The 11,544-nt window shown below is 47.0% G+C and overlaps 1 pseudogene; it reads left to right on the top strand.

Annotated features, from left to right (window-relative positions):
- The first annotated feature begins 3,618 nt into the window (after positions 1 to 3,618).
- Positions 3,619 to 3,853, top strand: LOC139260501 (U2 spliceosomal RNA; annotated as a pseudogene).
- The last annotated feature ends 7,691 nt before the right edge of the window (positions 3,854 to 11,544 follow it).

Genomic DNA, 11,544 nt, shown 5'->3' with positions numbered 1-11,544 from the left:
GTCAGTGTGGAGACACTTCCGGGCGGACAGGTCAGGCGGAAGCTCAAACTCACGCTGGTGTCGCAACTAGGGGCATTGCACACCGGGCGCAGCTCTTCCGGGCGGTGCTGCTCCGTGCCGTCGCAAAATCTGACCGGAGGATCGCGGCTGGGCGCTGAAGCTCTCACTACCGCCATTGCCACCGCTCCGGGGAAAACCCCAGAGCGTAAAAGACCGGAAAATGCAGACCAAGAACTCCACCTCGCTTACCCTTCCGAGCTATCTATCAGGTTTTTAACAGCGATTCTAGAACTAGTAACCATGTAAGCTCTTTCCTATTCTAATTTCTTCCACAAATCTATCACCTATTTACTTATGTATAAAAAAGTTTTATTAAATACCTTTTTAATTTTCAATTGTGTCCTCTAGTCCTCAAATCATGTGCCTGACATAACAGCCGGAACTTGCTGCAAGTTGGGGGGCGGGGCCCTCCGAATCAGGTGGGAAACCAGGGTATCTTTGTTTCTCGCCGGCCCTGCCGACTTTAACAGCAGGGCATGATTTTCACGTGACGCCTGGGATTCCCGCCCGCAGCCAGCCAGATTGAAAGGAGATCGGTGATCACGGAGAATCAGGGATCGCGGGGGTTCAGGGATTACGGCGGTGGGGGGGGGGGGGGGAGGGACGGGAGTCGGGAATGGCGTGGGGGCGGGGATCGAGGGATCGTGGGGGGGCGGGGGTCATGGGTGGGTCAGGGATCACGGGGATCGTGAGGGGGCAGGGATCATGACGGGGTCGCTTGGGATCACAGGAGGTCGGGGATCGCAGGGGGGGTCGGGATCGCAGGGGGGTCAGGGATTGAAGGGGATCGGAGGTCGTGGGGGGTCAGCGATCATGGAAGGGTCGATGATCGTGGGTGGGTGTCGAGGATCGCGGGGGGGGTCGGGGATCATGGAGGGGTCGAGGATCGCGGAGGAGTCGAGGATCTCGGGGATCCGGGGGGTCGAGGATCGCGGGGGCTCGGGTATCTGGGGGCTCGAGGATCGTGGGGGCGCGGGGATCCGGGGGGTCAGGGATCACGGGGGGTCAGGGATCCCGGGGATCGCGGGGTGGTCGGGGACCATGGGGGGGTCGGGGATCGCGGGGGGATCGGGGATTGAAGGGGATCAGGGATTGCGGGCGGCATTAGGGGTCGCTGGGGGCCATGGATCACGGGGGGTCATCGAAGATCGCGCGGGGGGAGGGTCGGGGATCCGGGGGGGTCGAGAATCATCGGAGGTCGGGGGGGGGTCAGGGATCCGGGGATCGAGGGGGTCAGGAATCGTGGGGCTCGGGGATCACAGGGGCTCATGGATAAATGGGGGTCGGGGATCACGGTTGGTTGGGGACCATGGGGGGGTGGTTACGGGGATTGCGGGAGGGATCAGGGGTCGCTGGGGGTCAGGGATCACGGAGATTGGGGATCGCGGGATGGTGGGGATCGTGGGGGGGTCGGGGATCGCGGGATGGTGGGGATCGCGAGGGTTCGGGGATCACGGGGTCGGGGATCAGTGAGGGTGGGAGGTGGGGAGAAAGGATTGGGGCCGACCTCAGCACCATCAGTGAGGTGGGGGGAGTCCTCACAGTGGGGATTGCAGGCCTGGTGAGGCGATTGGAGGCCTCATGAGGGGGTCTCTGATCATGGAGGTTGGTTAGGCAGGGACCCTGGATCTAGGATCCAGGAGGTAGGTATACAGCCACTTATCGCCTGTATCCACCAGTCCCCACCTCGCTTTAACTGCTCGGTTTCACGAATTGTATGAAACCCGTCCACATACGGTTATAGTCAAAATGGAAGTGAAAAAAGAGGCTTCCAACCTCATTACATTTAAACTGAGGTTCCGCCTCCTCAGGAAGCTCATTTTTAACAATTTAACTGCTCAAAACCCACCCATTTTTAAGGAAAAATCCTGGCCATCTTTTCTCGATCCAAATACTGTAAAGCTGTGAAAATCTTAAACTTCTATCAAGTCCCCACTTCATTCTTCTTGAGGGAGAATTCCTCATAACTGAATAACTTGTAATAATTCTGCATCTTTCTACAATAGAGAACAAAACTAAACACAGTACTATAGCTGTGCCCTCACTAAGGCCTGATACAATGTCAATATCACTTCCCTGGGCTCATATATCACAGCCTCATTTTTATATCCCGGCATTTTATTTGTTTTCTTCACCATCAGTGAACATTGAACCAACAGGCTTAGCAATCTAGTAACTCAGATTTCCAGCATCCATAGTATTTTGCTTTAATTTTAACAACCATGTGCAAGAACTTCCACTTTTGTGCTTATCGCCCAAATATGGGCATTATTTCCGGCATAGGCGTTAAAAAAGGGTTTTCAGATCGCCGGCTTCTCGCCCATTCTCAAAGCATCGAGTCCCCATTTTTGAAAATGGCCGTTACCGCGAGCAATATGAGATGGGCGTTAGCGTTAAATTTTTTGGACCTTCTGACGTAAAGTGTGGCCGTCCTTAGCAACGCCATGGCAATGCTTGATTCCCGTGATTCAGGAAGTCAAGGGTCATCATGACATGCGCAGAAGAGGAGACAGAGAGAGAGAGGGAGCTCAGAAGCGCGTGTGGCTATGGTGTGTGCTTGTCTGGCTGTTGTGGGAGGCACGAGGGAGATTCACCAGCAGCAAAAAGCCTACGAAGCACCAAGAACATAGTTGTCACCGAGTTTTTGTTCAACAAATAAGATATAACATGGAAGGGATGGAGGAAGCCCTGGAGCTGGTAGCCAGGAACACTGGTGGCAGAGGGCTCCCAGTGGTCCCGGAGCATGGCACTGCACCCCAAGGCGCCACACCCCCATTGCCAACCACATATGAGAGCCAGCAGCAACATCTTGCTTCTGGCTCGGAGCACGCTCCCACCTCGGAACCGTCCTCTCCCGTATCCGTCCAAGCAGCATTTCAGCTGTCACCACCCCCCTCCCCCCCCGACAATGAAGCATCGACTGAGGAGCTCCTCAGCGAGGTGGCTTGGAGTCAGGAGGGGAAAGGGTAGAGGTGGGGAGGAGAAGCAGGGTGAGGGTAAGAGTTGGTTTGTACAGATTTCAGACAAATGTTCGGTTTAAATGTTTTTTATTTAACAAAACCTTGTTGCTCATTGGCTCAGATAGCTGCACCTTTACACGCTGGTGATTCCTTAACATCAAAGGGTATAATTACACTTCACTTCAATTAACATAAACTTTAACTGTCAACAAGGTGATGCCCACCATTGATTTATCACCTGCACACCCAGCAGTGTGTCAGCCTTGTAAATAACACCAACGTTCTTTCAGGCAAAGCGATCATTGATGAGCTCCTGATGTAAGGTTCTTGCAGCTATCATGCCACCATGGGCCCTTTCATGCAGTCTACAGGGGGGCAAGGGCATGGCTTCAGCCTCAGTCTGATTATCTGGGCCAATATCAGCATCCGCCTCTTCATCTTCCTCTTCCTCTCTCTGGTGAGGTGGACTGTCAGACTCATCAGGCAATTCTTGTCCCCTCCTGATAGCCAAGTTGTGTAGCATGGAGCACACCACCACGAATTGAACTACCTGCTCAGGATGGTATTGGAGCTCGCCTCCTGAGTGGTCCAGGCATCTAAAGCATTCCTGCCTTTTGGCTAAGATCAAGTGTAGTACCGTTTCTGACCAGCCACCATGACCTCCGGGTGGTTTCTCCCTGGTCAGGAAGGTATATGCTTGCATTTTTGGAAACAGGAGGTGGGTGGGGAGGTTTGACCCATCCACCTCCACGGAGGTGTGTGGGGGACCTGACCCATCCACCTCCATGGCACGAACCTGGTATTACAGTACTTCCAGGAACGGTGCAGTGGCTCTAGGCCTTTTGGCTAAGAGCATTGGCGCAGAGTGATCCTTGGCATGTGCAAGGTGACCTCTGGCGTTTGTGATTTGACAAAGAATTGGAACGATTGGCTACGAATTAAAAAAAAAAAATAAATCTAAAGCATTCCTGCCTCACCAATCCCCTGCGATTGGTCATCTCGGCCTTTTGGCTAAGATCATGCGTAACTGACCTGACAGGGGAGTAGCCACCATGACCTCCGGGTGGTTCTCCCTGGATCAGGAAGGTATATGCTTGCTTTTTTGGAAACAGGAGGTGGGTGGGGTGGCTTGACCCATCCACCTCCACGGAGGTGTGTGGGGGACCTGACCCATCCACCTCAATGGCACGAACCTGGTATTGCAGTACTTCCAGGAACGGTGCAGTGGCTCTGGGCCTTTTGGCTAAGAGCATTGGCGCAGAGTGATCCTTGGCGTGTGCAAGGAGACCTCTGGCGTTTGTGATTTGGCAAAGAATTGGAACGATTGGCTACGAATTTCAAAAAAAAAAAAAATCTAAAGCGCTGCTTCAGCACTCCAATGGTTTTCTCCACGATATTGCGACTTGCTCTGTGGCTCTCGTTGTATCACCTCTCGGCTTCGGTGTGGGTGTCACGCAGGGGGTCATCAGTCAGGTGACGAGGCCATATGCTTTGTCACCAAGCATTCAGCATTGATCTTGTGACTGATTGTTAAACAAGTCAGATACAGTGCTCTCATGCAGGATGTGAGCATCATGGATGCTGTCCGGAAATTGAGCATTCACTGCCAGTATAATTTGCTGGTGGTCGACAACCAGTTGGACATTCAGGAAGTGGAATCCCTTGCGGTTCCTGAAAATCTCTGCATCCTGAAAAGGTGCCCGCATTGCGATATGCGTACAGTCTGTTGCTCCCTGAACCTTGGGGAAGTTTGCAATTCTGGAGAATCCTAGAGCCCTCTCACTCTGTGCATCCCTGGTCAAAGGGAAGCTGATGAAGTCCCTCCTGTGTGCGTAGAGAGCTTCAGTGACCTGTCTAATGCAGAGATGTGTGGCATGCTGAGAAAGTCCGCAAATGTCTCCAGCTGTGGCCTGAAAAGAACCCGAGGCGTAGAACGACAGTGCCGCGGTGACTTTGACCTCGACGGACAGTGCAGTACTGATGGTGCTGGCAAGCTGCAGATCTGCCCTTATCAGCTGGCATATCTCAGTGATAACCCCTTTGTGGAAACGCAGTCTCCAAAGGCAGGTGGTGTCGGGCAAGTCGAGGTAAGAATGCTTTTCCTTGTACTTGCGGAGGGTGTAACATCTGGTCCTCCTCATCAGTCTGTCATGTCTTACATTGGGCATATAATGCAGTGGAGCATTCCTTCGGCGATGTCGAGTCTGCTGCATGTAATTGGTCACCAAGAGAGGGTGAGAAAGGACAGGCCCCATTACAGTAGCTCTCTGTTTTCCACCGATTGGTCACAAACAAGGAATGTCCCGATGAAGACACCTATTCAATTCCAATCAGTCACAGTATGGTCAAGATGTTTTTAAAGATGTTCACATCAACTCCAATGACCTGCACAGTACATCCGAACTCCGCCGAGGTTGAAGCACAGCAGCCTTTTAAAGGATGAGACATGTGATCTACAACATGGCATCCATAACGCTGTGATTCGTTCCGGTTAGTTCCACTTTTTCTGGGCGTTTTTTTGGGCGAGCGATATTGTGGGCGATATGTGTGCGAGGTGGTGAAAGTGACGCAGGGCAATCTCATGGCCGCTAGTTTCGCCAAATGTCCTCTTTACGACAAAAAAAATTGGCGGGCGATATTATTGAATCTCGGCATTAATTCCGTGTGGAAAGTAACGCTGAGCGATATTATGGCCGTTGATTTCGCCCATTCTGATGATTCCGCCCCAAAACTGTGGGCGAGCGGTAATATTTTTTCCTGGCATTAAGTACATGAGGAAAGTAACACTTGGCGATGAGTTTCCTAAAAATGCCCGTCAGTTTCCATTTTGTGCCAAAATGGGTGATATATGGGCATTATATGCATTTCAGGGCGTTAAATGCGCGTTAGCATGCAAAAAAAGTAAAGGTGCTCACCCCTACTCACTAAATCACCAAGATCTCTTTCACAAATGTCTAAGATGAAGTGTAATGTATCCAAGTTTGCTGATGTTGCAAAGTTAGGTGGGAAAGTAATCTGTGAGGAGGACACAAAGGCTGCAGAGAGATATAGACAGGTTGACTGAGTGGGCAAGTAAATAGCAAGTGGAATACAATGTGGAAAAGTGTGAAGTTATCCACTTTGGTAGGAAAAACAAAATGCAGAATATTTTTTGAATGGTGAGGGACTGGGAAATATTTGCATTCAGAGGGACCTGGGTGTCCTTGTACATGAATCACAGAAAGTTAACATGCAGGTACAGCAAGCAATTAGGAAAACTAATGGTATGTTATATATTTTTACAATGGGATTACATTAGAGAGAGTGCAACAAAGGTTCACTAGACTGGTTCCCGGGATGACGAGATTGCCCTATGAATGGATTAGGCCTGTATTCCCTCGAGTTTAGAAGAATGAGAGGTGGTCTAATTGAAAATATAAAATGCCCGAAATTGATGAAGGCCTCCGCCCACCCAAGTGCCGCCGAAAGGACCGCTGATCACCGCCGAGGTCCCTGGCGGTTCTTTGGGTGGGATATTCATGAAGAAGGTCCCTTGAAGGTCAGAGGGTGGCAAATGAGCGACTTTCGCTGCCAATCTGGGTGGCAGCCAACGGGACCTTCCAATCTCGGCGGCAAAGGTGCTTGCCGCCCAAGTGCCACTGAGGAGGAGTTGGGCCCACGGAGGGTGGAAGAGCTGGAAAGAAAAAGCATCCACAAAAAAACAGACTTATGCTCAGTCTGCCAGTGTTGCCTGCTGTGACCAGTAATACATAGCTCAGACTAGACTATTTTTGATTACAACCATCTCATCGGGGATCTCACTTGTTATCGTGACTCCATACACCTGCCTTGGCTCCATATCCTTTTATACCCTTGTCCAGCAAAAATCTATCGAACTCAGATTTAAAATTATTAGTTGAGTTAGCATCTACTCCCTTTTGAGGGAGAGAGTTCCACACTTCTACCTTTTCGTGAAGAAGTGCTTCCTAACTTCTCTCCTGAATGGCCTGGCTCAGATTTTAACGTTATGTTCTTTTGTCCTAGACTCTCCCACTGCCGTGAACAGTTTCTGTCTATCTACCCTATCAGTTCCTTTCAAAATCCTAAAAATCTCAATCAAATCACCCCTTAACATTCTATATTCCAGGGAATGCAAGTCTATTTTATGTAATTTCTCTTCATAATCTAATTCTTGGAGCCCTGGTAACATTCTGGTGAATGTGTGCTGCACTCCTTCCAAGGCCAATATATCCTTCACCAGGTGCGGTGCCCAGAACTGTACACAGTACTCCAGATATGGTCTAACCAGTTCTTTGTATTGCTGTAACAATACAAAACGTTCTCCCCTTTATATTCCAGCCCTCTAGTTTTAAAGGCTAACATTCCATTTGCCGTTTTGATTATTTTTTTGTTCTATCATCCGTTGTTTAAGAAAAGAGTCTTCAAGCATGCTAATAAACATCCCTATGCATATCAATTGAACCCACTTTAAGTCCCAGTCTACCTCAGGCAGATTAAAAACCACTAGATGATAACTGAAACCTTAGGACAATTCTTTTAATGTAAGATCATGAAAACAAATCTCTTTCTAACAGACTTATGCTCAGTCTGCCCATGTTACCAGCACTAGACGGCTCAGACTGGACTATTTTTGATTCCATCCATCTCATTGGGGATCTCACCTGTCATTGCCAGGGGGCTAATTTGTTGACCAACCTTCTTACATCAGGTCAGGAGAAGATGCTGAGTAGAATAGATCAAAAGTACAAAATCTAGAGGCTGGGCATTTGGATTGTAATTTGCTGTGTAATCTGGCCTTTTTACATCTCTACAGAATCACTGATGAAGTTAATGGATCCTTGACTGTATTCATCAGCTTTTGCAGAGATGTGCTTCAGGAATGTCCATCTGCACAATTGCCCTACTCTTTCTTCATAATATGTTGTACTTGCAAATGGAAAATGATGGTAGTTTTTTCAAGATCATGATATTGACCAGATTTAAGATTGCAGGACGCTTCCATGCATTGGATGGACAAATGTGCCCTGACTGTAAGAGTAATGAGGGTCAAGAATGGTTGGATTGAATGTTATTGGAAATATTTGCTGCTTGGATATATTTGAAGTCTGTTTTAAGAAAGAATGAAAGACGTGAACTTATATAGTAGTTTTCAAGATCTCAGGACGTCCCAGCGAGCTTTACAGCCTTTTGAAGTACTTTTGAAATGTAGTCACTGTTTTAATGTAGGAAAAGCAGCAGCTAAGTTGCGCATAGCAAGGTCCCACAAACAGCAATGTGTTAATGACCAGATAATATGTTTTTAGTGATGTTGGTTGAGGGGTAAATATTGACCAGGACACCAGGGAGAACACCCCTGCACTTCTTTGAAACAGTGTCATGGGATCTTTTATGTCCAGCTGAGGGGGCAGACAGGGCCTCAATTTAACGTCTCGTCTGAAAAATGGCACCTCCAACAGTGCAGAACTCCCTCAGTAAAGCACTGAAGTTTTAGCCTAGATTTTGTGCTCGATTCTCAGTACCCACAGCCTTCTGATTCAGAGGCGAGAGTGCTACCACTGAGCCACGACTGACATCTTTGTCCTGCTGCTAGTGCCGTAGATTAATTTGGATAGTTACATTTACTCTAAGCCCTAACGGTGTATTGAGACGACTGTTCTGATTGGGTATTTCGGTCCGTCACCATACCTGACTCCCAGGTGTTAGACCTAAAGATGTCTTTGTCTCATGCCCCTTTATCAAGTCATTTGAGCGACCACCCAGAAATGACGATATACCATACTGCCCTGTACAGAAGGGTTGCCTGCACTCTCTGGTACTTAACATTCCAATTCCTCACCTTTGACGCCCGCTGAGAAACCCCTTGATAACATATTCGGTCAAAAATTCCCAGTGGAATGGTAAAAGGACTTATTCTTGTGTCTTCTCAGAGTGTTGGGGGCTTAAGGTGGAGGTTATTACAAGGCTTCGTTGCCTACAACAAGTACTTGCACCATTTCACAGATATCTTTGTGGTATGCTCCTTTTGTGGCAATGGGGACTTTGTGTTCTCTGTCTGTATGCAGTGCCAGAGACAACTTTCTATTTCATTGTGTAGGGATTAGTTTCAAAATTTGTGATCAATTTGTTTCCGTGTCAATTATTTTACCAGTCTATGTTGATTTGTGTTTGCCATTAACTGGACCCGTTTCCCCAAAAAATCCCAATTTTACTGAATCAAGTTACATTGTTTCTCATTATTTGCTCTGCCTTGAAATTGAATAAAATCTATTAACTTAGATTTTGCTGTCAGTACTGTCACACAGGTCACTTATATATATGTTTATAAATAAAAGAGGCCTCAAGATTGACTGATGGAGTACACCACTATTAAACTGCCTTCGAGCTTGAAACATTTCCATTTTTGGCCACTTTCTGTTTTTTGTTTAAAGTCAATTTTCTATTCAACACTTTGCCCCCTTTCTGTGACTTTTTATCTTACCCATTAATCTGCGATGTGAAACCTTGTCAAAGGCTTTCTGGAAATCTAAGTATAGAACATCCACTATTTTTTCCTTGTCCACTACAGCAGTAATGTTTTCACAAAACTTCAGCAAGATAGTCAAGTATGACCTCTGTTGCTGAATCTGCTATCTGCCCTTAATCAAGCTGTGCTTCTCCACATGTACCCAAACAAATCCCTTAAAATTATTTTGAAAACTCTCCCGTGACTAATGTTAAACTGCCTGGTCTGTAATTTTCAGGTATGTGCCTTGACCTGTTTGTAATAATGGAGATATGTTTGCCATTTGCCAGACCTTAAATACCTTCCCCGTACCTAATGGATTTCTAACAATGTCATTTAAGGCTGCACTAATTTCCATCCCCACTTCCTTTAAAATATGTTAAGAGCATTTAACATTTTTATAACTGTTTGTATTGTACTCCACATATTGGGCCCAATTTTCCCCAACCCCTTTTTTCACCGCACTTAACGTAAATGCGGCGACTTTGTACGCTGGAAACGGCACCGAAAAAAAGTGGCCCCATCCTGCCCGGTTTGCCAAGTCTTCGGTGTCCCAGCGTGGCGTAGATAGTGCAGTGAGGGGCGGAGCAACAGCCCGGCGCGGAAAACACTGCCGGCAGCTGTGTGCATGCGCAGTGGAGTCTGCGCGCATGCTCCTCGCCCTCCCAGCATGTCCTGCGGGCTGTGAGCAGGACCCGATGCTCGCAGCTCCAATCCCTGGCCGAAGGGATGCTCCGATGTTCGCCGCATCCTATCCCTGGCCGAAGGGACGCCCCAATGTTCTCCTGGTGAGTGGGGAATATCCTGCAGTATTTATTCAGGGTCGCTCAGAGTTGTCAGAAATTGAATGCATCATAAACAAAGTATAAAAGTTGGGAATTTGGGTAAAAGTTGGGAATTTGGGTAAAAGTTGGGAATTTGGTGCAGAGGGGAAGGAGGTTCTGTTTTTTGGCTTCAATACTTGTAGTGGTTCATGTTACATATTTAAATATTTCATATAATCTACCTAAAACTTAAACTAGATCAAGTAATGAGTTCAAAAAACTACAAGCTAAGTTGATTAAATGTTGAAAGGTTGTTTCCCTTGGCTGAGATTATCCACTTTGGATCCAAGAAAGATAGATCAGAATAAATGGTGTGAAGCTCAGAACAGTGGTGCTTTAAATGTACTAACCTGCGCCGAATTCTTAACTGCCCGCAATGTTTTTCACAGCTGGTCACATACGCTGACCTAAGTCGATTTGGAGTAAGTTTTAGCTGGCCAAAGTGGCATAAATGGCCAAAACAGGCATAAGTGGCTGGAAACGCCCCCTTTTGAAAAAAAAAACTCAACTAAAAAAAATCGTACCTAACTGTTACTCTGGAGCAAGTTTATTGGGGAAAATGGCATTTCTTAACTTACGCCAGAAAAACCAATTTACTCCAAAAAAATTAGAGCAAGTCATGGCCAAAATTGGTTCCACTCTTCCTACATTCTCATTAACTATTTCTGGAATACTGACCCTCATTTATGCAAATTCCATCCTCCATCAATTTTGCTATTACCTTATCCCCTGATTTTTAGTTCCCCACTATTCATTTTAATTTGACCAGTGCTTTCTTTTAACCTTTATCTACATGTGTGTATAATGTATAAGATAAACTTTTACTTGGCATTATTTTGTGCAATTTGATGTTTGTTCATTTGCTTTACTTACCTTGTTTTAGCAATTCTCTCAACTGTCCTCCTGCTCATCATTCTGCTCGTCTCTTGTACTCTTAGTTACTACTTAATCAAACTGGCTTATGTTGCCATTTTAGCTGTTTTTACTTTACCAGATGAATTTCCATTGCAGTCACTCTTGAGTTCTAGTCATCTTTTTTTTAACTGCTTTTTGCATTCACTTGAAGTTTGCTGTTCTACGGACCCATAATGTTGTGTGACTGCCTTTTCCAAATATATTCATGAGAATTTCAAATCCCATACGATCACTGGATCCAAAATGTGCCACAGCTTACCATGGATTTTTGCATCTTGCCTTG

This window comes from Pristiophorus japonicus, chromosome 3, assembly GCF_044704955.1.
Source record: "Pristiophorus japonicus isolate sPriJap1 chromosome 3, sPriJap1.hap1, whole genome shotgun sequence".
Taxonomy (NCBI): domain Eukaryota; kingdom Metazoa; phylum Chordata; class Chondrichthyes; family Pristiophoridae; genus Pristiophorus; species Pristiophorus japonicus.
Note: the sequence above shows the minus strand (reverse complement) of the source record. Positions and strands in the feature narration are given on the sequence as shown.